The sequence below is a fragment of the Perognathus longimembris genome, chromosome 1, assembly GCF_023159225.1.
Source record: "Perognathus longimembris pacificus isolate PPM17 chromosome 1, ASM2315922v1, whole genome shotgun sequence".
Lineage (NCBI taxonomy): Eukaryota > Metazoa > Chordata > Mammalia > Rodentia > Heteromyidae > Perognathus > Perognathus longimembris.
Window position 1 is genome coordinate 32,031,006 of NC_063161.1, and position 26,935 is coordinate 32,057,940.

Sequence of the window (26,935 nt, forward strand, 5' to 3'; positions counted from 1 at the left end):
TAGGATTACAGAGACCTAAATACCCTTTATACAGGCAAATTTCTCTTACAAAAGGGAAACATCTGTTTTTCAGAGCTCCTGTTTACAATTTCTCAAAATAATCTTATGTCAAACTGGCCTGCTTTGAAATGGTATTTGCTGTTTTCCTAGCAACAAAAGGTAAACAATGTAGTACATAAAATATAAACCATAGAGTAATAAAGGAAGGAGTGGGGAGAAATTCTGTATAGGTACTCTGTGTGTATATAGTGTGAAGTAAAAAATGATGGCTGGGGAAGGCCTCACTTGGAAAGCCACTTTCCAGCAAAAATGCAATGGAGAGAGGAGAGAGCCACGCATATATCTGGGAAAATTTCATGGGAATAAGAGCAAATGGCCAAGTGAAAAGTCTGGAGGAAGTGTCTAGCGTGTGGCAAGCAAATCAAGGAGGCCCCTATGAGCAAACTGAGGAAAGAATGGAGGGAGGACTAGGCAAAGAGACCAGGAAGGATCCTGTTAGTGGGCCTTGCAAATGCTAGCTTTTATGAAACTGGGATGTCTTAGGAGGCACTGTTAATATTTTTGTTGTTTTAAGAACATACTTTTCATTTTTCTTTTTTTTCACCAGTCCTGGGGCTTGAATCCTGGACCTGGGTGTTGTCCCTAAGCTCAGTGTAGCAATGTAGCACTTGAGCTACATCATCACTTCTGGCTTTTTCTGTGATTAATTGGAGATAAGTCTTACAGACTTTTCTGCCTGGGCTGGCTTCAAACCTCCATCCTCAGATCTCAGCCTCCTAAGTATCTAGGATTACAGGCATGAGCCAGCCATCAGTACTCATCTAATTAATTAATTAATTAATTAATTAATTATTTTGGCCAGTCCTGGGCCTTGGACTCAGGGCCTGAGCACCATCCCTGGCTTCTTCCCGCTCAAGGCTAGCACTCTGCCACCTGAACCACAGCGCCCCTTCTGGCCATTTTCCATATATGTGGTGCTGGGGAATTGAACCGAGGGCTTCATGTGTAGGAGGCAAGCACTCTTGCCCACTAGGCCATATTCCCAGCCCCCTAATAATTTATTTTTTAAAAGCAGATTTAAATTCACAACAGAGTTGAGACCTGTCCACGCTCATGCATAGCCTCTCCCATCAGTATCTCCCTCCCTGAGAGGTATATTTGTTACTGATGGGACCAGGATACACTTCTCATAGGGAGACCTAAGTTTCAGTGTTGTAACTGCTAGCCAATCACCAACAGTCCCAGCTTCCTCCAACAGCCTCCCCCATCCTGTTGCCTCCCTCCTGTTCCTCCCCTTAAAACTCAACAGTCTGCACTAGTTGCTCCTCCTCTCACCCACTCTGAACAATGACCATGATTCCAAGGCCCTCTCAGGTTTCTCTAGTAAAACCTGCTTCTCATAAAAGCCACTTCTATCTTTACACTAATTGTCCATTCTTACTTTAAGCACTTTCCTTACAGTTATAATCCATGTCTCTACATGAATGCATCCTTATCACTCAAAGACCGTAGTCTGCATTAAGGATTTCTCTGGGTGTTGTAATTGTACAGGTTTGGACAAATATATAATGTAAAGGTAGTAGAAATTTTCCCTTTTCCAAAGTTCTACTGAAAATAACCGACAATAAATTAGCAGGGGTAAAAAGGCATATGAATTAGTTGGTGTTTATGGGGAAGTTATAGAAGAATGATTACCTGAGAGGCCAATGGGATTCAGACTTAGAAACCATTTGTCATTGGAGAGAGGGAAATAAGAGATTGTAGGCAGTCTTAAGAGGTAGTAAATAACCTGGATGTGGGTGCTTTTAAGCTTTGGAAATAGTTTTTTTTCTAATATGTTTGCCCAAAGAGCTGACTATGGCTTAGTAAAATTTCAAGTAAAATTTTAAGAAAAGATTGTCTTACTAAGCAGATAATAAGATAAGTAATCTCCCTGAACGACCCTCAGAGGAATAGATGAAAAACCTATTCAGAAATGGTCATGTTTTTTCATTTGTTGTCTCTTCTTTAATGGTTAATTTTTCCAACCTGCTTGAGATTCCTAGGAAAGGTTTCAGACAAGGTCATTCCTTTTGGAAGTATCTTCTTCAGTCAGGGAAGGGAACTTTAGAGAGACTCCCTTCCTTGCACTTGGGGAAGAAACAAATGAAGGTTAGAGAAACCTTGATTCTGAGACTGTTGGAGGAGGGCAGGGCTGTTGCTGATTGGCTCCTCTGGGAATCAGTTACAGAAGCTTGAAACCTGGGTGACCATTGAGCCTAGAATAGTGAGGCCTTATGGCAGATGTGGTTTCCTGTTCCCATCAACATTGATTGATAGTAATAGAGAGGGGCAGGCTCAGTTAAATTGTGAATTAAGTTTGGGTGATTTATGTTTGACATGACTAGAAAGTATCTGTTGGAGGCAGAAAAATGGCCCCTCAAGAATTAGGGAGACTGGAATACCTACCACAGCAACCACAAGGCCCTGCAATCTCAGTACCCCTAAGAAACAAAAACCCTATCATAGTATTTCATGCCATAGAAAATCTTCAAGCATGGGGCTGGGGATATGGCCTAGTGGCAAGAGTGCTTGCCTTGCATACATGAAGCCCTAGGTTCAATTCCTCAGCACCACATATAAAGAAAAGGCCAGAAGTGGCACTGTGGCTCAAGTGGCAGAGTGCTAGCCTTGAGCAAAAAGAAGCCAGGGACAGTACTCAGGCCCTGAGTCCAAGCTCCAGGAATGGCGCAAAAAAATGAAAAAAAGGAAATCTTCAAGGAAAGAGAGCCTAGTACTTATTTCTCTCTTATCTCACCTATAGGGTACAGATATGACAGTCTCAAAGCCACTGTTTTCAGGCAATGCTAATGGCTAATCCTCCAGCTGGTTGCCAGATGTGAAGCACTTTGTCCTATCCTTATTGTATAATAGAATATCCTCCTGTGTGCCCATATAAATAGCAGTTTTATCAAGCACTAATATGTCAGGAGCTGTTCCAAGTACTTTGCATATATTACTTGCTATAGGTAGGAAATGGAGTACATGACACACATATAAATTTCATTTTTAAAATTATTAGACATCAAAATAGTGCAAATATTTATATACATGTATTTAAAGCTCCATTATTTTGTACAATTAAAACATGTTAAGCTCTTAAACAGTCCTTAAAGTTCATAAAAAGTCATTTTTCTGTCTCAATTCCTTGCTTTGTATTCTTCTAACATTATCTAGGCAACGATGTGAAGTCACTTCTATTATATGCTAATAGTCAAACAGAACAACTCTTGTCTACAGGAAGGGAAGGGTCTATACAAGAAATTGAAATCACTGCAGGCCCTCTTGGAGCTAACTATCCCAGGAATCTTCCTTTGTTGATAGCTCATTCTTTTACAAAAAAAAAAAATTATTTGTGATAAGCTGCTGTAGCACATGTCTATCACTCTAGCTCCTTGGGAGTCATAAGCAAGGAAGATCACAGTCCATGTTTGGTCAGAGTAAAACATATCCTCGGATACACGAGGCCCTAGGTTCGATTTCCCAGCACCACATATACAGAAAACGGCCAGAAGCGGCGCTGTGGCTCAAGTGGCAGAGTGCTAGCCTTGAGCGGGAAGAAGCCAGGGACAGTGCTCAGGCCCTGAGTCCAAGGCCCAGGACTGGCAAAAAAAAAAAAAAAAAAAAAAAAAAACAGAGTAAAACATATGAGTCCCTATTTACAAAATAACCCAAACAAAAATGTGTGACAAGAAGTCCTGGTGAACAGGTTCATTTGAAGGGATGGGAAGGGAAGTTAGCAAGGCAGATGTAAAAATGAGCTATCTTAAGGCTTCAATATAAAGGAAGAATTTGCTTAATAGGCATGACAAAGCTGAGCAAATTGAATTATCATTGTAGTCTGGGACACAGATGGGTATTACTTGTCAAAAGAAATGGGCTAGAAAAGTAGGAAAAGAGCTTAATGCTTCCACATATGTGGAAACCTGTAACTGTTAGGTGGGAGTAGAGAGCATTTGGATGGGGATAAAATTAGAGAGAAAGCTAAAATGACATCATTGTGGGAGGATACCAAAGGCAGTTCCATAAGAAGCAGGAAATAGAAGTTGTATTCATGAATTAGACAACAAATGCTGGCCAAGCTAAAATTTCTGGAACCCAGGTTTAGCTAAGAGCAATCCTTGAAAGTCAAAATATCATGGGGATAGTTAATATCATGGACTCTGAAGGCAGACAGCTCTAATTGCCTGAGCTTGGATAAATTAACCCCTGCAAGCCTTGGTTAAATTAAGGCAGTAAATTAAGGTTAATAAGGTTCTTTACAGCAGTGGTACTCACTAGACACTATGTTGACCTATACAACTTGTGGGTGGATATGGGAGGGAAAAACTGGGAGCAAGGGAGGAAAGGAGTGACACTGTCCAAAAAGAAATGTACTCACTACCTGACTTATTTACCATAACCCTGTGTACATCACCTTTATGATAAAAATTAAAAATGTTTTAAAAGGGGCTGAGAATGTGGCTTAGTGGTGGAGTGCTTGCCTAGCATGCATGAAGCCCTGGGTTCAATTCCTTAGTACTGCATAAACAGAAAAAGCCAGAAGTGGCACTGTGGCTCAAGAGGTAGAGTGCTAGCCTTGAGCAAAAGGAAGCCAGAGACAGTGCTCAGGCCCTGAGTCCAAGCCCCAGGACTGGCAAAAAATGTTCAAAAAATAAATTTAAAAATAAAGCTCTTGAGACTACTATACAGAAGTGATCAACCTTTTTTTCATAATTTGATCATTCATTTAATATAGACATGAACAAGGGAAAATGCTATTTTTTTTTACTTGATTCTAACTAAAAAGGAAAAAAGAACCTATGAACTGAGCTGGGAACTTCAGAAGAAATCAGAAAGAGCACAGAGCTAACCGTGGTAGGGCAAACAAGGCGTGAACCTTGAATCAGAATATTCCAGTTACAGACTGCCAGACATCTCCATAAGCTCAGTGTGACAAGTATATTGTTTTCCCTCTTCCATCCAGACCACCCAGACTGCCACACTTTCATACCTCTAAAATATTCCCTTTCTTTGTCTCTCTGTTTGAGATGCCTGTGTAAACATTAATTATTTTTTTCCCTAAGAAGTTGTGCAACATTAAATTCCTTGTTGCTCTCCCAACTGGATTTTTTAATGCAAAAGTATATGTACTGCGGTTTTTCTGGATGTTTAAAAGAATCATTTATTTCTCTATGAATAGCCATTGCAGAGTTAAATTGATGTATACTTAGAAAATGGCTATAGTTGAATATTTAGTAGAAAGAAACAATATACAATTGTATAAAGTAAGATAGTTAAAGATATCAGAGAAAAATGAACGAAAGAATGACAGTAGTTTGCTAGGCTGGTAATATGCTAATCATTTCTCCCAGTGTTTTATTTCTGTAATAGTGTATCCGTTTTATAAAAATATAGAAGAAAAGAATAAACATCTGAGAACTGTTAAAAAAGAAGTTGTGCAATTGTTTAAGTTAGAGTTTGGAGCACTTGAGCTCTCTTTTACTTCAGCCATGAGCTATCTGCCACATTCCTCCTTTGTTTCCTTTTTTTCTCTTTTATCCACACTTTCTTCTTGTTGTTCTCATCCAGATTCATCCCAAACTGAAATTCCAAATGTAAAGGTTGAAACTGGAGGCTGGGAAAGCACAAAACTGGTGGTCAAGACTCAAGTTTGGGTTGGAGGTACAGGTAACAGCCATCACTGTCCATCACCTACCGTCCCCCTATTTAGGAAAAGCCTAGTATTTCCTCCTATCATCATTCTTGATAAATTCTCCTGTTATGTTCAGGGTTGTGCTCAGGTCTATGTAACGACTCATGATTGGACACAAGAAAATAATTACAAATCTACTCTTTTTCCCCCAGCCTGCTTTGCTGCTAAAGACAAGGTGGTAGATCCTTCAGCATGTCTTACCTTTCTTTGGCATACTTTCCTTGGCGTCTCATGTGGTGACTTGACTGCTTTGGCTAATGAAACATGAGAAGAAATTTCACCTCTCATTTCCGGACAGAGGAATGACAAATGGATATTCTCTTTTCCTGCCAAGTTCTCTTTCCCTGATACCACCACCTGAGCAAAATAACCTTGCCCTTTACCACTCCTAATTGTTAATGCTGCATAGCAAACCAGTCCCATACTTACTAAAACCACCGTTTCATCCTTCTGAGCATTGAAGAGACTCAGCTAGGAGGTCATTTTTTCTTAAAGTCCCTCAGGTAGGTGCAACCAGTTTGTGGTTTGAGTCTGCTTGTGCTACTACATTATATTATATTATATTATATTATATTATATTATACCATATACATTGTGTGCTACTATATGATATCAACTGCATAATTTACAAAGAAAAGGACTTACCCTCTCAAAGCTCTGGAGGCTGAGAAGTTAAAGATTGAGGCACCAGCCGACCTGATGTGGGATGAGGGCTCCAACTCTGGTTCCAGCTTTGTGTACTGGAGTGGAACTTTGAATTTCCTTCAAAAAATTCCCTTTGCATTCATAGTCGATGGCACAAGAAGCCATCGACAAAAGTGACTTTGGCCAATTTCAGCTTCTCAGTAAACATGGATCTTCTGGAAGGGAGAAATGTTTGTCCTCACATGGTCAAAAGTAGAAAACAAAAGAGCTGAATCTTTGTGAAGTCTTTTTTGTGCTAGTCTTGAGTCTTGAACTCGGGTCTGGGCTGCTATCCTTGAGCTTTTTCCTCAATACTTAAACTCTACCACTTGAACCAGACCTCTACTTCCAGCTTTTTGATGATTAATTGGAGATAAGAGTCTCAAAAACTTTCTTGCCAGGGCTGGCTTGAATCTCAATCCTCAGATCTCAGCCTCTGGAGTAGCTGGGATTATAGGCCACACAGCTGTAAAGTTTCTTTATACAGGCTTTATACAGACTTACTATGATTACATTGGTTTCAACACTTTAATTTTGGACAGGACATACTCAAGCCTTGACAGGGTGTGATTTAGTGAATATTTTATGTGCCTGACTACTTACCATTGGCCTGTACCCCTCTTTCTTCATGAGACAGCAATAGTGACATCAGGCAAGTTAGGAACCCTACAATGACCTCTAAGTGTTCAGGTGAAAGGAAGAATGATGCCTCTCTCACTTTAAACAAAAACAAGAAAAATTTAAACTTAGTGAGAAAGGTATGTCTGAAGCTGAAATGGGCCAAAGGTAGTACTCTTGTGCCAACAGCTATGAATGCAAAGGAATATTTCTTGAAGGAAATTAAAAGTGCTACTCCAGTGAACAAATGATAAAATACTATTATGAACAGACCTGGGAAACAACATTGAGCCTGGTTCCTTGATCATAGTTTTCCCAGCCTTCAGAAATGTTAGTGGTTTGAGAAGAAGCTCAAGTCATCCCGAGTGTTCCGTTAGTCAAAAGCCTCATCAGCAATGCCCTAACCCTCTTCAATTCCATTAACACTGGGAGGCAGCTGCAGAAGGAAAAGCTTAGAATCAGCTAAGGTCAGTTTGTGAGATTTAAGAAAAGAAGCTGTCTTCAAAACATAAAAGTACCAGGTCAAGGCAAGAGTCCTGCAGTAGAAGCTGCAACAAAACATCCAGATAATGTGTTGCCAAGATGAATGATGAAGATGTCTACACATTGTCAAGGTAGACGAAACAGCCTCATAGTGGAGAATGAGTCCATTTAGAACTTTCAAAGATTGAGAGAATCTATGTCAAGCCTAAAATTTCAAGGCTGACTTTCATTAGGGACTAAGGCTACTGGGGACTTACTAGTTGAAACCAATGCTCATTCACTACTTGCTATTGTCCCAGAGCTCTTAGGAATTAAACGAAACCTAGCACTCTGTGCTTTATAAATGGCCCACCAAAGCCTGAGTTTTGTTGATAGCATATCTGCATACAACATGGTTTACTGAATATTTTAAGCTCACATTTGAGACCTCCTGCTAAAAAAATAAAAATAAATAAAATGTTTCTTTACTCACAAGGTTGAGATCTGAGGATCCTGGTTTGAAGCCATCTCAGGCAGAAAAGTCCCCATGAGACTCTTATCTCCAATTAACTACTCAAAAATCGGAAGTGGCTGTGTGGCTCAAGTGGTAGAGCGCTAGCCTTGAGCAAAAAAGCTCATGGACAGTGCCCAGGCATTGAGGTCAAGTCCCAGGACCAATAACAACAACAACAACAATAAAGATATTACAGCTCATTAACAAGTACCTGGTCACTCAGAAGACTGGGGATCATATTGCTGATTTCATGTCCACCAGAACACCAACCATTCTGCATGTGATGTCACTGTGTTGGATAAGACAAGGAAACCCTGATGCTGAGGGCCCTGATATGTTATTAATTAGAAGAGCTTATACGTAGCTTGGTGTGGTGGTGCAGGCTTATAATTCCAACCCTCTGGAAGCTGAGTTAGTAGATTATGAGTTCAAGGCCAGCTTTCCCTTCATAATGAGACCCTGACTCAAAAGAGAAGAGAAAGCAAAGCAAGAAAGTATGAGAGAGGGAGACAGACAGAGAAGGAGAGACAGAGAGGAAAAAGAAGGAAAAGTTAATGTTTTTCTCCTTTCTCATCCCCGTGGGATGGGAGTTTATAAGGATTAAGTCTCTGATGGAAAATAGAAGTTACATATCCTTAGTTCATTTGAGCTTTGGCTTGGGTTCAATTTGCTACTTCATTTCTCACACATTCCTCTTGGAATAAATAGGTTTCCTATGATGAAGAATTCTACATCTCCCCCAAGATGTGACAATAGCAACAACTAGATTTTTTCCTCTTTCCTTTAAATTAGAGTATATTAATTGTACAAAAGGCTTTCACTGTGTACTTCCATACATATATAATTTACTTTGTTCATACTCACCCCTCTATTGCTCTTATTCCTCAGTCCCCTCATTTTCATCATGATGAGCTTTAATCAGGTTCCCTCCCCTGTCCCCACTCCCCATTCCTGCTGCCCCTCCTCCTTTTAGAAATGAATTTTCTAAACCTGTTTTATGAACATATATTAGTCATACCAGGGCATGTTGTGCTGATATTTCCATAGATGCATTAACTGTACCACAGCAAAAATGAATCCTTTTCATTGCTTTCCTGTCCCCCTACTCCCTTCTTAAAACAACTTGAGTAGACTTCATTGTTCTATTTTCAGATGTATCTATAAAGTGCTTCAACCATATACACTCTATAATCATCCTCCCTTACACTAGTACCGCCCCCCCCTTACACTAGTACCTGCTCCCCAATATAGCCTGTTTTACTTCCGATCTGGAATTCACTTCTAAAGCAAAAAGAATACTAATTCTAAATTTCTTCTTTCTCTGATGATTTATTTTTTAAAATCCAGACCTGAGAAATAAGAAAAGTCAGATTACCAAGCAGTTTCTAGCACGTACACTGGGAAGTGCTGACTCTCAGTAGCTCTGGCCCTCTTTCCATTGCCTCATTGCTTGTCTGCAGGAGGCTGGCAGAAGCCCTCACTGAACCCAGAACCCAAACCCAAACAAGAACACAAACAGGCTGTGTGGAGTGGCCGGGCTAAGCCCTGGCCACATCCCAGCTGCCCTGGTTCTATGATCTTCTTTGTGTCCCCAGTCTGCCCCATCTGTCTCCATCTCAAGATAAGTGTTTTGCTGAATTACAAAAGAGCAAGATTCCTCCTCCATTTACTTCAATGACAATACAGCTAAAATCTTTTTTTTTTTGCATCTTTTTTTTTAAAAAGCTAAAATCTTTAAGATATTTCTAGGGACAAACTTTTTTTGAAAGAAAATCACCAAAAGGTTTTAAAAATCAAGGAATTTTTTTGGAGCATAGATATAGGACAATAAATGGGAAAATATACTGAGGCAAAGATCATCTCAGATACAAAGCTTTTATAGCATTGGGACTCAGGTTTCTTTTCTTCTTCTTCTTCTTCATGCTACTAGAGGCCTCTTGTCCTAGACTTAGAAATACTGTGGGCAAGTGAGGCCCTGCTAAAAGAGAAACAAGACATGGAAGGGAAGAAAGAAGGCAGGAAGGAAAAAAGGAAGGAGGGAAGGGAGGGAGGAAGGGAGGGAGAGAGGAAGGAAGGAGGTAGATCCTAAATTCTGTTTCCCTTGTTAATGTATTTTACAACCTTCTCCTTCTATTTATACTCCTTGCCAGAATCTATCTATGTCTATATCTGTCTCCCCTCCTTCCTCTTCTTGGACTTGATCATTAAAACTGCATGCAGTAAGCAGCCACTTCTCTTTTTTCTTGTTCTTTCCTTCATTTCTCATTGTGGAGCTGGAAGGCTGCTGGGAATGTTTGACAGTGTACTTACTCCCCGTCCTGACACTCAGTCCAATGCCAGTCCAAATGCTTCCCGCTTCACTTTCACAAATCCTCTATGAAAATGAGTTCGTAGGATGTTAAGAAGAAAGGGAAATTCATGTTTCGTGACTGGAATTTATAAAAATGGAGAAATCGGAAATAAAGTGGGTCAGATGAGTATTTTAAGATAATCAGTGGTGGCAACAGGAACTCAGAGGAACACGGTCTATCAGAAAATCTGCAGAATGAAGACATGCCCTGAGAAGCCCTTTCCCCTAACCACCTCCTCGTGTTTAGAGAGAAGCTGTAGAGAGAGGTCTCTAGCAGGATTGTCAAATGATGCCAGGAGCCCAGATGACAATGCTGTAAGCGGAGGGGTGTGACTTCATCAGAAATGCATGTATTTGGTCTCCTAAAGCCCATGTGTTCTCTTCTATATCCATGAATGACATCTTTTGTTCTAGCATTTGGTCTATACTTCTGATTCCTGACCCACAATTCCTAAATCTGTTGGCATTTCTTGGGTGAGAGAGATATCTTTTGTTCTAATGAGATAACTCTCGGTGTTCCTAATTGCTTCAGGATGGAGGCTGCTTACCAGAAAAACCACACCATGATTAGAAGCTCAGATCTTTCCATCGTACCCCATGCCTCTCCATCCTGTGGGGAGAGAGATTAAGTTAAGCTGTCATGCCTACATGATGAAACACTACCAAAAATTTATAAAAGATGAAGTTCAGAGTTTCTGGGCTGCTGGACATATCCAGATAGCTGTGGTGGGGTGCCCTAGCCCAGAAGGACAAAAAAGCTCATTATGTTGGAATCTTCCTGCATGTCACCCTATGTAGTTTTTTCACTGACTATCTGTACTCTTTATTTTATCCATCATAATAAGCCAGCAGATACAAATAAGAGTTTTCCTGAATCCCCTGAAACATTACAACAAATTATGGAACTGGAGGAGGGAGTGTGTGAGGAGCTCTGATTTATAAACAAGTTAACAGATGCACAAGTGATAACCTGCAACTTTTGATGGCACCAAACATGAGAGGTGGTCTTGTGGCCTGAGCCTGTAACTGTGGGGTCGGTGATAACTGGATAGTCACTCTCATTATTGCATTGGAGGACATCTTGAGCATTGGAGAATAGATTGCTATATAAGCAAGCCCTCACATATTTGGTATTGGAATACTAAAAAAGAGATTTTCTTTTAAAGGATTAACAGACTAGGGCCCACAGGTCAAATTCGATTTATCATGTGCTTTTATAATAAAACTTCATTGAAAACAAGCCATACACATTCATGTACATATTGTCTGTGGCTACTTTTGCAACTACACAAAAGCAAAACTGAATAGTTGTGGCAGAGCAAGATGGCATTAGAAAATCTGAAATATCTACTCTTTGGCCTTTTCAGAAAAAAAAAGCGTGTTGACTCCTATTATACTCAAACCATAGCAGTAATATATTTGTGTGTAACTCAGGGCCTTGTGCTGTCTCTTTGGCTGTTTTATTCAAGACTGGTGCTCTAATACTTGAGCCACACCTCCACTTCCAGTGTTTTTTTCCCCTCTGGTTAATTAGGGATAAGAGTTTTACAGACTTTTCTGCCCAAACTTCCTTCAAACAATGATCCAAGATTTCAGCCTCCTGATTAGCTATAATTATAGGCATAAGCCACCAGTGTCTGGCTTGGAGCAATAACATTAAATGTAGCAAGTGAGCTTTGGCAGTGGGAAAGCATCAATGAATAACAAGTGCACTTGTTTTTAATAGCTTCCCATGGCTGCCATAACTATCATAAATGGAGTAGCTTAAAAACAGCAAAATTTTCATACCTCTCTCATGTATCAGGGGACCAGAAATCTATAGTCTAAGCACGAGCAAGGTTGGTTCCTTCTGGAAGCTATAAGAGAAAATCAATTATCTGCTTCTTTCTGAGTTTCTAGCGGCTGCCAATGGTGGTTTGGCTTGTAGACAAATCAATCCAGGCTCTGGTCCAGCTTCATACCATCTTTCGCCCTCTCTCTCTGTGTCTTTCCATTGCTATCTCTTAGAAGGCTCTGCCACTGAATTCAGGGACTTCCCTAAATCTGGGTTGGTCTCATTTTGAGGTCTATAACTTAACTCTTCCTGCACAAAGCATTTCTGTCAAATAAAGCCACTTATTCAGATAGCAAAGGTAAGGATTTGGACCTGTCTTGGGAGGGGAATACAATTCGACTTACTTACTATACCAAGAAAAAAGACATTAGTCATGCTGAGGGAAAATCAGGCAGCCTGAGGGCTTGAAGAGGCACTGCTATAAATGTGATCTGCCCACACTTAAATGTGGCACTAGGCGACACTGATTACTAACTTTGATTATACATTGGTACATAGCTCATGCAGGCCTCAGATGCAAGGTCTTGCCTTAGCTTTCCAAATTCTGAGATTAGATTACCACTCAGGTGCTAGCAAGTGCCATCAAGTCCTGCTCACCTTTTGCATTTTATAAAGTGTGTGTGTATGTGTGTGTGTGTGTGTGTGTGTGTGTGTGTGTGTGTATTTGCAGTGGTGGAGATCAAACCCAGGACCTTGAGCATTCTAAACTGGGACACCAGTACTGAGCCATAAACCATCCCCTTAAGGAACGTATTATATTCACAGATAACCTTGAACTTCAGTCTTATACACTATGTTTTTGAACCTTTTTTCCTGATTTTCAATTTGATGTCAAGTTATATTTAACATGTAGAAAATGCAGGAGATTTAAGATATGTAAGCCTAAATGTATCAAAATGAACAAAAGTCCAGCAGTAAGAAGAGGAGAAGCCCAAATCCAGGAAAACTAGAAGAATGGGAACATCATAGTGTGGGGCACTGAGTGAATCCAGTGAAATCCTTTTAAGTCTGCACAAATCTCTTTTGTTAAAAGACTATTTTAATTTGGGGGTGGGGGGAACAAAGAGGTGTTACTGCACCCAGCATGACTCATCTTCATGTGTGTGTGTGTGCGCGCGCACGCCTATCCTAGGATTTGAACTCAGGGCCTCAGCACTGTCCATGAGGTTTTTTTGTTTTTCACTTGAGGCTAGGTCTCTACCACTTGAGCCACAGCTCTACTTCCAGCTTTTTTGGTGGTTCATTGGAGATGAGTCTCAAGGACTTTCCTGTCCTGGCTGGCTTCAAATCATGATTCTTGCATCTCAGCTTCCTGAGCATCTAGGATTATAGACATAAGCCACCAGCACCTGGCCTATCTTTCTTTTATGCCATTCTCATCTCCAGATTCCAGACTAACATTGCTCAGAAGAAAGGAGGCGCTCAGGAGCAGCTCACATTTCTGCTTCCTGGGCACCTTAAACTTTGTGTTAGAACTTACAAGCAAGGAGGAACAGGGGGAGCAGTCAACTTAGCACTCTTGTGGAGAGATGCCTGAGTGGAAGTGACAGTTTTCCTTTAGGGAGCGTTCTTGATTGGCACCAGTTCCAAGGTGGAGAGAGGGAGTCTAGGGTAACAGAACTGTGGTTCTCACAAGAAAGGGAGACTTTACCTTGGGGATGTGTCAATAGAGCCCCAGGCATGAAAGAGGCCAGGGACCAAAGCACTAACTCAGTCAGAAGTTCTATGTGAATTCCTTTCTGCTTGAACTACCAAGAGCAGGTCCTGTTTGCCCATGAGGACTTTGTTAGTGGCTGAATCTGGGTTAAATGAAGGCTCCAAAATTCTGGTAAGTTTTATCGTTTTGTTTTTTTTTGAGAATTCCTACCCATTGTACAATGTTTCTCTAATCCTTCTTCATGCATGACAAAGTTTCCTGCATTTAGTAATTGTGACTTCTAGTCTCTAAGCTATCTTTGCCTACGTTGAAGAAAGGTACATCAGCTGGGTATGATGCCAGCATTTGCGAGACAGAGACAGAAGAATCATGAATCATGTTTAAATTTTTTCTAATTTCAATGTATATAATAATAATAATAATGATGAAATTATACAAATAGAGTTATTCCTCTTCAAGACTGAACATTTTTGTTTGTTTGTGTGCTGATACTAGGGTTTGAACTCAGGCTAGGCACTGTCCCTTAGCTGTTTTGCTCAATGCTAGTGCTCTGCCGTTTGAGCCATAGCTCTACCTCTAGCTTTTGGTGGTTAATTGGAGGTGAGACTCTGAGGACCTTCCCACCTCGCTGGCTTTGAACTCAGCCTCTTGAGTAGCTAGAATTACAAGAGTGATCCATTGGTGCTTAGCTAACTGAAGATTTTGTGGAGCAATGAAGAAAGCCTTCTAGTTATGGTGAATAGAAAACAGCAGGTATATCTCCCAATCTGAATGTCTAATGAACAAGGGTCAACCACAGGAGCTGTGTCTCTCTGCCCTATTCAAATTCTTTAATTCCATGCTACTTTGAAGGCAACACCAAGACCACACAGGTGGATGTGAACAGCTTTCCTTTCCCCCCTCATCTTCTCTCCCACATGATAGCTACTCTTTCACATCTGATCAAATTTCTAGGAAACTATTTCTCTTCTCCTGTTTGCCTTACTGCTCTGTTCATCAAGAAGGGCCTGGACAGATATGTAAGGAGGAGTGGGAAGTTAGAATTTTCCTTGGCATATGGACAAAGAAGGAAAGAACAAGGAACTGCCACACATAAATTCTGTGTCTGACACACAAATGAAATGTGATTAGTGCTATTTCAAAGAAGTTGTCATAAGAGGATCCATCTTTTATTACCAGTGCCCAATCATTCTGAGATATCAAAACAATGAACAGGGCTGGGAATGTGGCTGAGCGGTAGAGTGCTTGCCTTGCATGTATGAAACCCCAAGTTCGATTCCTCAGCACCACATAAACAGAAAAAGCTGGAAGTGGTGCTGTGACTCAAGTGGTAGAGTGTTAGCCTTTTGTGTTTGGTTTTGTTTCTTTGCTAGTCCTGGGGCTTGAACTCAGGGCCTGAGCACTGGCTTCTTTTTGCTCAAGGCTGGCATTCTGCCACTTGAGCCACAGTGCCACTTCCGGCCTTTTCTATATATGTGGTGCTGAGGAATTGAACCCAGGGCTTCATGTATATGAGATGAGCATTTTACCACTAGGACATATTCCCAGCAACTAGAGTGCTAGCCTTGAGCAAAAGGAAGCCCCAGGGACAGTGCTCAGGCCCTGAGTTCAAGCCCCAGGACTGCAAAAACAAAAACAAAAACAAAAACAGTTAAGGGGTGTGGCTCAGGTAATAAAATACTAGGTTCAAATCCTAATTAAAAAACAACACAAAGAAACCCAAAACATTCCAAAAACATTGCAACCTACCTGACACCCCTGTGGCGTTCAAGACTTAACCTCTCTCATCATCAGGCCCACCATGTCCCTGACATAGCAGAAAGGGTTAGCACTTGTCAGGGAGCACTTGGCCCACTCTGTAGGGCAACCATTGATGATCAACAGTACCCAGGGGTTCTAGCTGTGAACATAGAAGAAAGAAAATATAGAAGATTAGCACCAAGGGAGTAAAAAGAAGGCAAAATAGAAGTTAAAAGATAAAGTACATGGTAAATATAGAAGAGAAGATTTGATTCAGATTCTCCAACTTCTGGACCAGGTTTCTAGCAAGTTCCTAGCCACCTGATGAAAGAGAATAGTGTGGAAAGGAGGATGTGGAGAGGAAGAAGGGTGTAAAGAGGACCTGACTAGTGGCAATCATTTCAGGAAACCAGGAAGTTGTTCTGTTGCTGATCAAATGTTACCCAAAGAAAGATGAACTACCAAGCAAACTTCTCAGGCTATCAGCAGGGTAATCAGTATGCTCTTTCTTTTCAAAGTTCTGATGTCATAAGCAATTATCTATGGTGTGACAGTTAACTGTAATAGAATTATCATATCCCAAATAGTGTATTAAAGGATGAATTACTGGATTCTGTGAGTAGAACCGCCTATTATAACTGAGAATACCACTTGATTAATAAAAAGGCATGCTAAGGAATAAAAATGTCAGAGAAAAAAGACTTGCTTTTTTTAATGGTAGAGGGCACAGAAGAAAACTTAACACAGATTTTTAACACAAGTTTAAAATAATGTACATGATATAAAAAGGGAAAAAATATTTTTACCCCAATCCCATTTGTAAATTTAACTGATGAAATTGGCAAAGTTGTTCCTACATAAGGTGTGTGGGGGTGAGTGTGTGTGTGTGTATGTGTGTACACACCTAAAAAAGTCTAGTGTCAGCAGGGAACTAATGGCTTATGCCTGAAATCCTAGCTACCCAGGAAGCTAAGATTTGAGGCTCACAGTTCACAGCCAACGAGACGGGAAAATCCATGAGACCATTGTCTCCAATTAACCATCCAAAAGCTGCAATAGGAGGTGTGGTTCAAGTGGAAGAGGACTAACTTTGAGCAAAAAAGCTCAGACAGAACCCAGGTCCTGAAGTTAGGCCCTAGGATTGGCAAGCACACACTTACACACACACCACACACACACACACACACACAACACACACACAACACACACACACACACACACATCCTGGTATCAAGACAGGAGGCCAGAGCACTTGGCGATGAACAGTATTTTTCAATGATGCTAGGTGATTCAAAAAGCACCCTGATAGTGGAGACCTGTCCATTTAAGCAATTCCTCATCAAAATTCACTTTAATCATTACATCTGTTGGAATCATTCCCTCCTTTACACTAAAAGAATTGCTCATAGCAAATTGTATGTCTCCTTGCTTTTTTCAGCCCCTGAAAAGTTCTCGTAGATTGAAGACCTGATCACAAGCATTTCCAGGCAGGGTTACAGAGAAGGTCTCTCTTGTTTTAAAGACTGCATATTCACATAGTGCCCACAGAGAGATGATGTGATTCATTTAACTGCACAACACAACTCTGAGTCACCTGGCACTTTGCCAGTCAGAAGGTTCCAGAACCTGCTGCTTCAGATTCTCATCCAATAGACATATTTATCCTAGGAGCAGGGACTGAGGACACAGCTGACAGAATTAGCACAGGGCTTCTCTCGGGGAAGGCACTGCTGCTCTGTGCTTATGTAACTGTATGGTATGCAAGTGTGACCCACGGAATGTGATCCAGACATTGTTTTTGTCTCCCTCCCTCCATTGAAACTACTCAGTGGGGATAATTTTTTCCTCTCTATAAATAAGGCCTTTTGCTATGCTTAGTGTTACTTCTAGTTGTATAAAGTTGTCTTACTTTAGAAATTTAGTATATTCAGTCTTGAGCCATAATGAAAATGCTAAACCTTAAGTCAGAAACCCTCTGCTCTTGGAATGTCTTTACCTGGGATAAAGGATGGCTTATTTTGGGTGATGATTTCCTTCTGCCCTCTGGGATTTGGTGACTGGTTTTGGAATTATATTGATGTAAGGTAGATGGATAAGAGAAAACCAAATTTCATTCTGTATGTAAGGGAATCCTGCAAAAATATGAGACACAAGGAGGGAGCCCAATGGAAACCCTATTTTAGTCATCCTGCCCCTGAGGAGGATGAAGTAAGATGGTCACCTGAAGCAGCCAGTAAAGTAGGGGCTGGGAATATGGCCTAGTGGCAAAAGTGCTTGCCTCGTATACATGAAGCCCTGGGTTCAATTCCCCAGCACCACATATATAGAAAATGGCCAGAAGTGGCTCAAGTGATAGCGTGCTAGCCTTGAGCAAAAAGCAGCCAAGACCAGTGCTCAGGCCCTGAGTCCAAGGCCCAGGACTGGCAAAAACAAAACAAAACAAGAGGTGAGAAAGTGTTCAGGAAATGACAAAATAGACAATGACAAACCACCATTGACATAAAAAAAATGACATGATGTCACAGAGTCCTAACCACAACAGTGACCATCCTTGTTTGGAAGGATGGGGCACTGGCTGTTTACAGTAAGGCAGAACTCATTCTTTTTATTTTTTTTAATTTTTATTGTCAAACTGATGTACAGAGAGGTTACAGTTTCATACATTAGGCATTGGATACATTTCTTGTACTGTTTGTTACCTCATTTCTCCCTTCCCCCTCCCCTTCCCCCCCATGAGTTGTTCAGTTGATTTACACCAAACAGTTTTGCAAATATTGCCTTTGTAGTCGTTTGTCTTTTTACCCTGTGTCTCTTGATTTGGGTATTCCCTTTCAGCTTCCTAGTTCTAATACCAGTATACACGGTTTCCAAAATACTCAGATAAGATACAGAGATAGTGCAGGTACAACCACAGGAAGGGGATACAAGAGGATCATCAATAATAGAAGCTACGGTTTCACATCACATGTTGAAAGTAATTACAACAGTGATATCAGTCATTTCCATAACATGGAGTTCATTTCACTTAGCATCATCTTATGGAAAATGTGGTACATATACACAATGGAATTTTATGCCTCTATCAGAAATAATAACATTGCACCATTAGTAAGGAAATGGAAGGACTTGGAAAAAATTATACTAAGTGAAGTGAGCCAGACCCAAAGTAACATGGATTCTATGGTCTCCCTCATAGGGAATAATTAGCACAGGTTTAGGCTAGTCACAGCAGAGGATCACAAGAGCCCAATAGCTATACCCGTATGAACACAGAACTCATTCTTGGAAGAAGAGCTGCAACAGGAGGAGAGTTGCACAGTCAGGGGAAAATACTACATACAACTCAGCTACATTGTAAGAACTGAGAACTAAAGCCATAACAGATGTGGAGGTGGTTGACTTGTAGAGACGCAGCCTCTGCAGGTTCATCCTGGCTGTGGTCCTAGAGCTTAAATGTGAGGCCTGAGGATGCTAGAAGCAGAGAACTTGGTTATGATGGACAGAGATGTGTTTCAAGGTCAGTCAGCCAAGGGCACTGGTAACACTTCTGGCCCATACTCCATTGCCAGGATTTCGCTTTCACCTGCAAACTCTACCTCCCCATTTATGGCTTTTTTTTTTTCAAAGCAAACCAACTTTACCCTGAATCTTCATTATGTCTCTTCTCATATTTATAAATACCAAACCTAGAAGAGAACAAAGGGAGAATTCTGATCATTCTTAAGCTTGGTGGCAGGTGAAAAAAATGAGCCCACAATGCTGTCAAATCCTATGGGAAACAACAATGGCACTTGTCAGCTGCTACATTCAGTAGGCCCCAAGTCTGATGAAATGGACTAGTTGTACAAAAGGTAGGTAAGTAAGTGATGGCTATGGAGACAGATGGTGAGAGACTTTATCTTCACCCACCCATTCCGTTTCTTGAAATACCTTAAAGGTGACCTTCTTAGATAATTGTCTCACTATAAGCTGCTAGTTTCCAGAACATGTTTCTCATTGTTAAATGGTATGGGAGAAAAATCAGTAAATCAGGGCAAAAAATAAACTCCACAAAGGTTAGGCAGGCTGAATGCATACAAATTACCCACAGTGTGTGAGCTCCTGCTATGAGCCAGGTGCCATGCTCCATGCTCATGTGTCATGTAGTTCTCACAACAGCTGTAAAAACCAAGCACTATTTTTATCTTTATTTGCATGTGAGGGAATGGAGGCTTGGCAGGTGACAAGAATCACCTAAGCTCAACACCAGGTAAAAGTAGTGTGACCCAGAGCACTTCACTTGTTCCTGAGGCAAAGCATCAAAGTCTTTACCAGTGACACAAACTCAATTGTTATGTTTTCATTCTCCCTACCCTCCGCAGCAAGAAAATCCCATGCTTATTCAGAGTAGCAATATTAAGGAATTTCAAACTATGATTGTAGCATTGCGCTTCCCACTGTAATGAGACTATAATGCTCATCAAGCAGAGTATCAGCTAACACTCAGACTAAATTTAATATGTAGTAGGTTCTATTGTGAGCCCTTTATGTGGACTCTGGCATATATCTGGATATTTATTGTTTCATTATTTATTTCTTTATAAGTTGTTACATAGAACTTATGTAAAAGCTGGAAAGGATTGGGAGGATGGAAGGCCTCTTCCCAGAACTCTCAGAACACTAAGAGTTCCTTGGAAAGATCAATCAGCCCCGGCTTAACAGGAACTCAGTCTATCCTCAAAAGCCCAGAGAAGGCTGGGAATATGGCTTACTGGTAGAGTGCTCACCTTGCATTCATGAAGCCCTGGCTTCAATTCCTCAGCACCACATAAACAGAAAAAGCTAGAAGTAGCACTATGGCTCAAGTGGTAGAGTGCTAGCCTTGAGCTAAAAGAAGCCAGGGACAGTGCACAGGCCCTGAGTCCAAGCCAAGCCCCAGGACTGGCTAAATAAATAAATAAATAAATAAATAAATAAAAGCCCAATGTTCATTCTCTGTAAAATATTTTAATAGGAAAAATAATTTAAATAGTGAATTTGAAATATTGTGTCTTTGTATTTGTTATGTGGCAGCAATTCTAAATAGTGATATTTTATCACTATTTTGTTAAGTTTCGATAATTGCTGTGGTTATTATGAGTGTAAGGACACACATACACACACACACACACACACACACACACACACACACACATGAGCTTCAATTAATTTGTTTGTTATTTTTTATTTTTATGCTTGGATTTGAGCTTAGGCCCAGGAAGGGGTTCCTCTTGAGCCACATCTCGGCTTCTGGCTTTTTGGTGATTAATTGGAGATAAGGATCTCATAGCTTTCTTGCCTAAGCTGGCTGCAGTCTTCAGATCTCAGCCTCCTGAGTAGCTAGGGCTACAGCCATGAGCCATAAGCAACTATTTTCATATTTTATTTTTATCCTATAATAAACTAAATTAAATAAAATAACTTGTTTTGGTGGCATCTGGAGTCCAACTCAGGGGTTCATCTACCAGTTGAGCCAAACCCCAGTCCAATAAGTATTGTATTTTATGTTACTTTCCCTGACTTCCTTGCCTACTCCCCTCAGAATAAGCTGCAAAATCCTTTTTTTTTTTTTTTTTTTTTTTTTTTTTTTTTGCCAGTTCTGGGGCTTGAACTCAAGGCCTGGGCACTGTTCCTGAATTTCTTTTGCTCAAGGCTAGCACTCTACCACTTGAGCCAATGTCACTTCCGGCCTTTTCTGTGTATGTGGTACTAAGGAATCGAACCCAGGGCTTCATTCATGCTAGGCAAGCACTCTACCACTAGGCCACATTCCCAGCCTTAGTTGCAGAGTCTTTCTGTGATGCTTTCTCTAAAGTCCCAAGTAAGCCAATAATCCCAGCTACTCAGGAGACTGAAAGCCAGCCCAGTCAGGGAAGTCTATGAGACTCTTTATTGCTAATTAACCACCAGGAAACCCAAAGTGGAGTGGTGGCTCAAAGTACAGAGTGCTAGCCTTGACTGGAAAAGCTCAGGGATAGCAGCCAAACTCTGAGTTCAAGCCCCATGACCATCAACAACAATAGAAAGTCCAGAGTATTTCAGCTTGGTTCAGTCTCCAGTCCCTGTAGCCTCATGTACTTCCTCACTTAAAGAAGTGGATTTGAAATAAACTATTGTAACACACTGACCTTAAAAACAATAAAACCAAATTTGACTTACTTCAATCCTGACATTCCCTGCAGCCACTCTGAATTTGTTATTGATATTTAAATTTTAAAACTGATCAAAAGTGCAAAATGCAAAGTGTGATATTTTTGTTTCTGAAGTGTAAATTGTAGTCATGCATGAAGGTTTACTGAATTTAAAATGATATTTTTGAAACTGAAATGTAGTCTTCATTTTACATTGTTAATTTCTATACTGAAGAAAAACTCTAAAGAAAGATTAACATTCCTAATGACTGCACAGCTATTACTAAATATCACCTTGTCTTGTACAATTCGAGAGTGTTAAAAACTGCTCATCCCAGGTGTCAAATGTACTGAATGTGGTGTTTGAGGAGGAAAACTTAATAAGCTCAGTGTTACTAAGATTTTGCTGAGACTTGTGAAAATTAATAGTGAGAAAGCAAACTTGTCATTGCATGTGTTAGTTCTTGAGGAAAAGAATTCAAGGGCATGTGGTATAAAATAATAAACTCATTCACTTGTATAATTTGTCACCAGTAGACAGTGATGACATCTACCTCTTATGGTGGAAAGTAGTCCAAATTCTCACAACTTTCAGAAGTAGGTAAGGCTTCAGAATCTAAGTTGCTATTAGGATGGACAAAGTAAGTATAGAGTGAGATATATAACCTCTTCCATTTCTTGAACAGCTAGGATTCAAAGTAAACTGTTGAGGTGTAATACAGAATCCTAGTAGAAGAATAGTTTGGGGAAAAGATTTGGACTTTGGTCATGATCATACCAAAATTAATTGCTTTTTTTTTTTAATTTAAGGATCAGCCACATGAGATGTATGGTTCTCCACTTTAAATTTAACTTTTATTTTGGTGGTACTGGGGGCTTGAGCTCAGGGCCTCTGATTGCTATGCAAATGTTATACCATGAGCCATGTCTCCAGCCTAATGACTTCATTTGTGAGGAGAGGTGTAGGTACAGGGTCTTGAATTCACAGTCTAGGCACTGTCTCTTTTTGCTCAAAGCTAGCATTCGATCACTTGAACCACACCTCCAGGTTTTTGGTGGTTAATTGGAGATACGACTCTCACAGACTTTCCTATCCAGGCAGGCTTTGAACCACAGTCTCCAGATCTCAACCTCCTCTGTAGTTAGGCTTATAGGCATGAGCCACTAGTGCCAGATTGACTTACTCTTAATTCATTCAAAGTATCTACTGATCCCCCACTGGGTGGGTGCCAGGCATACAAAAATGCTCAACAGATATGACTGCGAAGGAGACTCTCTACTCACTCCTAAAAGTAAACAGACAAGTGGATGAAAAGCATTGTGGTGGTTTTAAAGGTCCTCAAGGAAACAATGGCTTTTTATTATTCTTAGGAGAAAGACCAAAATTCTTCTATCCTTTTTTTGCAGCCTTTTAATTTCTGCTTAAATAATTAAGATTTTGAAGTCTACAGTTCAATATATCCATGCAAAAAGGCAGAATTCAGGTACACTTCTAGATACAGGCCTAATGTAGGCACTAATATTTTCTGGCAGTCCTTGGTCCCTGAAAGTTGAACTTTCATCAGATGTGGTTTTAAATTTTTGTTAAAAAGTCATCCCAAAAGATATGTTGTTTTATTGTGTTTGTTATTTCGTTTTGTATAACAAGACAATATTTCAGAAATGGAAACTTGTCATCCTGAGACAGAATAACTCTACATGTTTAGATTCACATGAGGCTGTGTGCATTGTAAAATATCATAGAATTCAGGGACAGTGAATGTTTTGCTGAAGGAATAACACTTGCATTTAAATAAGCACATTTCTATAATATATACCAAGGTCGTATTTTGTAGCTACAAAGTATGTACACAGATAACTAGGGCTTGGGATCCAGGTGAAATGTTTCACTTGGAGATAGGAACTGGCCTTCGTTAAGGTTGTACCTCAGTAATAACATTGGAAACCCTGAATTTCTAGGAGTGGAGAGCCAGTTTCTGGACCCTTTAACTTTTGTAGAAACCATGTCTTACATAGCCAGCAGTTCATATACTCCTTTTCATATACTTCTTTTCATATACTTCTTTTATGCTATAAAATAACATAAACACAGTGCTAGGTACCAAGGGTATCTTTGGCAAAACAGTAAGGCACATAGGTCTTGAATCTACCTTAATACGGATGAATGTAGAAGACCACAGGATATTTACCATAATGCTATATTCCCATCCTCATTGGGCCTCCCATGAGCTTTCTTTTTTTTTTTTTTTTTTTTTACTGTAACTGCCCCTACATATACATTGTGCACAGGATTATGTGGAGGCAGCCATTTTGCATGAACAGTGTAGGCAATCTTACATTTGTACTTTTTGCAAGTCAGACAGAATGTTCAAGATAAAAATTCTTACCATGAGGAATTAGTTGGTTTTGAGTTGCTGTAATTAAATATTTGAGGCTGTATAATTTATAAGTTAGGACTGGAAGGCTAACCCAGCATGATGCTAGTATCTTGGCCATATCCCCTCAGCTACATGCAACATGATGGAGATATTGAAAAAGGTAAAGGCGCACCTGCAGGAGAGTCCAAGCACATATGTTGGCTTCATTTTATAATATCCCATTGTCCTAAGACCTAACTCACTTTTCTAATTCACTCCTGTGAGACCCATCCCCTCTTCTAAACCATCCATTCATGGAGGTAAAGCCCCCATGACTTAATTACATTCTGCCATACTCTTAAAGGCTCTACCTACCACTATATTGAAAGCGAAGCTTCTAGCACATAAACCTTAGGGAGATAAGCCATTTGCAAACCACCCTGTCCAACCACACCTTGCACTTCTCCCTTGGTAGGGTGGTCTGTCTAAGCCATGATATTCTTTTAGTTCCTTTAGTGTACCAGTGCCTTCCCATTTCAGGCCTTTGATATATGCTGACCACCTCTGTTCTTAGTTTGTCCCGGCTGATTCCTAATATATCCTTCAGTTCTCGGTACAAATATACTCAAGCCTCTGTTCCCTCACATTCACCTATCTACAAATCCACAGAGAATCCACAACAGATATACAACCAATGAGCAGGTCAGATATATCCATGGCGTCCTGGGCTTCTCCTTCCTAACTCTCACTGCAGTTCCAATTAATGATTTGCCAATGAAATCACTGCTTTCCTGTTTGTATTTTCCTCCAATTGCGTTAAGTGCTAATGGATAAAGTTCTCTTTGATTCACACCATTGAGTTCCCAGTCTTTGTAAAATGAATATTTGTTGAACAAATGAATGGAAGTATGAAGAAATAAGCACTTAACCAACCAAGACCCCTGCCATCAGAATTTCTTTCTGAGAAAAGCCTGGCTGTCCTGAAGAACTTCCTCATTCCTAGTTTTGCTTGCTTGGCCTGGCTAGTCAGATGCTTCTTAGTGTTGTGTTGATTTTCAGTCTGATAGGTTTTCTCTCAACCATTTTTCTTTTCTTCACTTTCTTACACTTTGTACATGTCGCACCTCAACTTCTTTTTCTTTTAATTCTTTCATTTCTGTTCCATGTTAATTTGAATAGCTTCTCACTCCAAAGCGTACATGTCTTATTTCCCAGTAATTACATATATATGTGTAATTATAAACACACACACGTATTCTGCTTTTACCAAATGTTAACTTTCATTTGAAAGATGTAGCTCTAGGTGTTTTAAACCATTTTTCTTACTGCTTTCACTTTTACTATACTTTTGTTCAGTGGACTAATTGTTAATTTAATTAATCAACTCAAGCATAACTATTGAACTTGTCTTTGTGGTCATTGTTTTGGAGGATTTTTGAGATAGGATCTTTCTGTGTAGCCTAGGCTGGTCTTGAACTCACATCTTCCTACTACGGCTCCTAGAGTAGGGGGATTACAAGAGTACACAACCCCACTGAGCCTCTGTTTCTTTTCTTTTCTTTTGCCAATCCTGGATCTTGGACTCAGGGCCTGAGCACTGTCCCTGACTTCTTTTTGCTCAAGGCTAGCACTCTGCCACTTGAGCCACAGTGCCACTTCTGGCCGTTTTCTGTATATGGGGTGCTGGGGAATTGAACCCTGGGCTTCATGTATGGGAGGCAAGCACTCTTGCCACTAGGCCATATCCCCAGCCCTAAGCCTCTGTTTTTAATTTGCAGTTTTATTCCATTTGTTCTCACCATTGTCTTTCTTTTCTCCCTCCCCTTTTCATAGTTTCCCTCACACCCATCCTTCACTCCTGCTTCACTGTCTGTATTTAACAGTGGTTCCAAAGTGAGGGAGGAATGTAAACAAAGAAAAGAATGTGCTTTGTGAAGGAGAGTTGAAACCTCCTCCCATATATGGGCTTCTAGAGCCACTGAATCATGTGACTGCTGATTTATTAGGATGGGTCTCCAGAGACTTCAATGCAGAAGGCATAGTGGAGTGGGTTCATCCTCTTCAAGCAAACTTTAAGCTCTATTTTACTGGTGGAATATTTGGTCTGCTGAAACTCTGCTTCTCACTATCCTTTACTATTTAGTCCTTTTCTGAGTCTCTTGGAGAAAAATTTCAACTAGAATTCCTTCCCCAGTCTTTCAAGGAGATCCTCCTTGACTTGGTTCTGGTGAGGAGGGAGAGCAGTAGAGGGATGGTGGTTCTTGCTCCAGATTGCACTGCTTCCACAGCATGAGAGTCATATGAGAATGGCCCTTGCCGTCTAAGCAGCACCAAGCCTCCAGCAAAGACTCAGACCACATCTACTCCTGGATCTTACTTCTCAATGACACTATGGAAACAGAGATGATGAGCTTGCATACAGATGCACCAACTTGACAGCAGGCTGTGGGGTGAACTCACAGTACAGACAGTGTGGTTCAGGGGGTTCCCAATGTCTCCTATGTGGCCACTGGGCAGGAGTGAATAAACCCATGATGCTATAGCCAATTTAGGAGCCACGGCTTTTATGGTCAGTTCCTGCCAAGGAAGTGACAGAATCAATCACCTTGGGGAATATTCTGGGCTGTACCCTAGCTCTAAATTGAATGCTACAAGATTTTGTTGCTTTCCCTGGCTCTGACATTAGCAGAATGCACTGAGTAATGAAATAAAAAGGCAGTGGAAAGGAGAATGGAGGGGAACTAATTCTGAACTGCTCTGTGCTAGCAATAGACTGAGTGTCCACATGTGTTATGGAGGCAGCCCTCTGCTCATGATGATTCCACATTTACTGCTT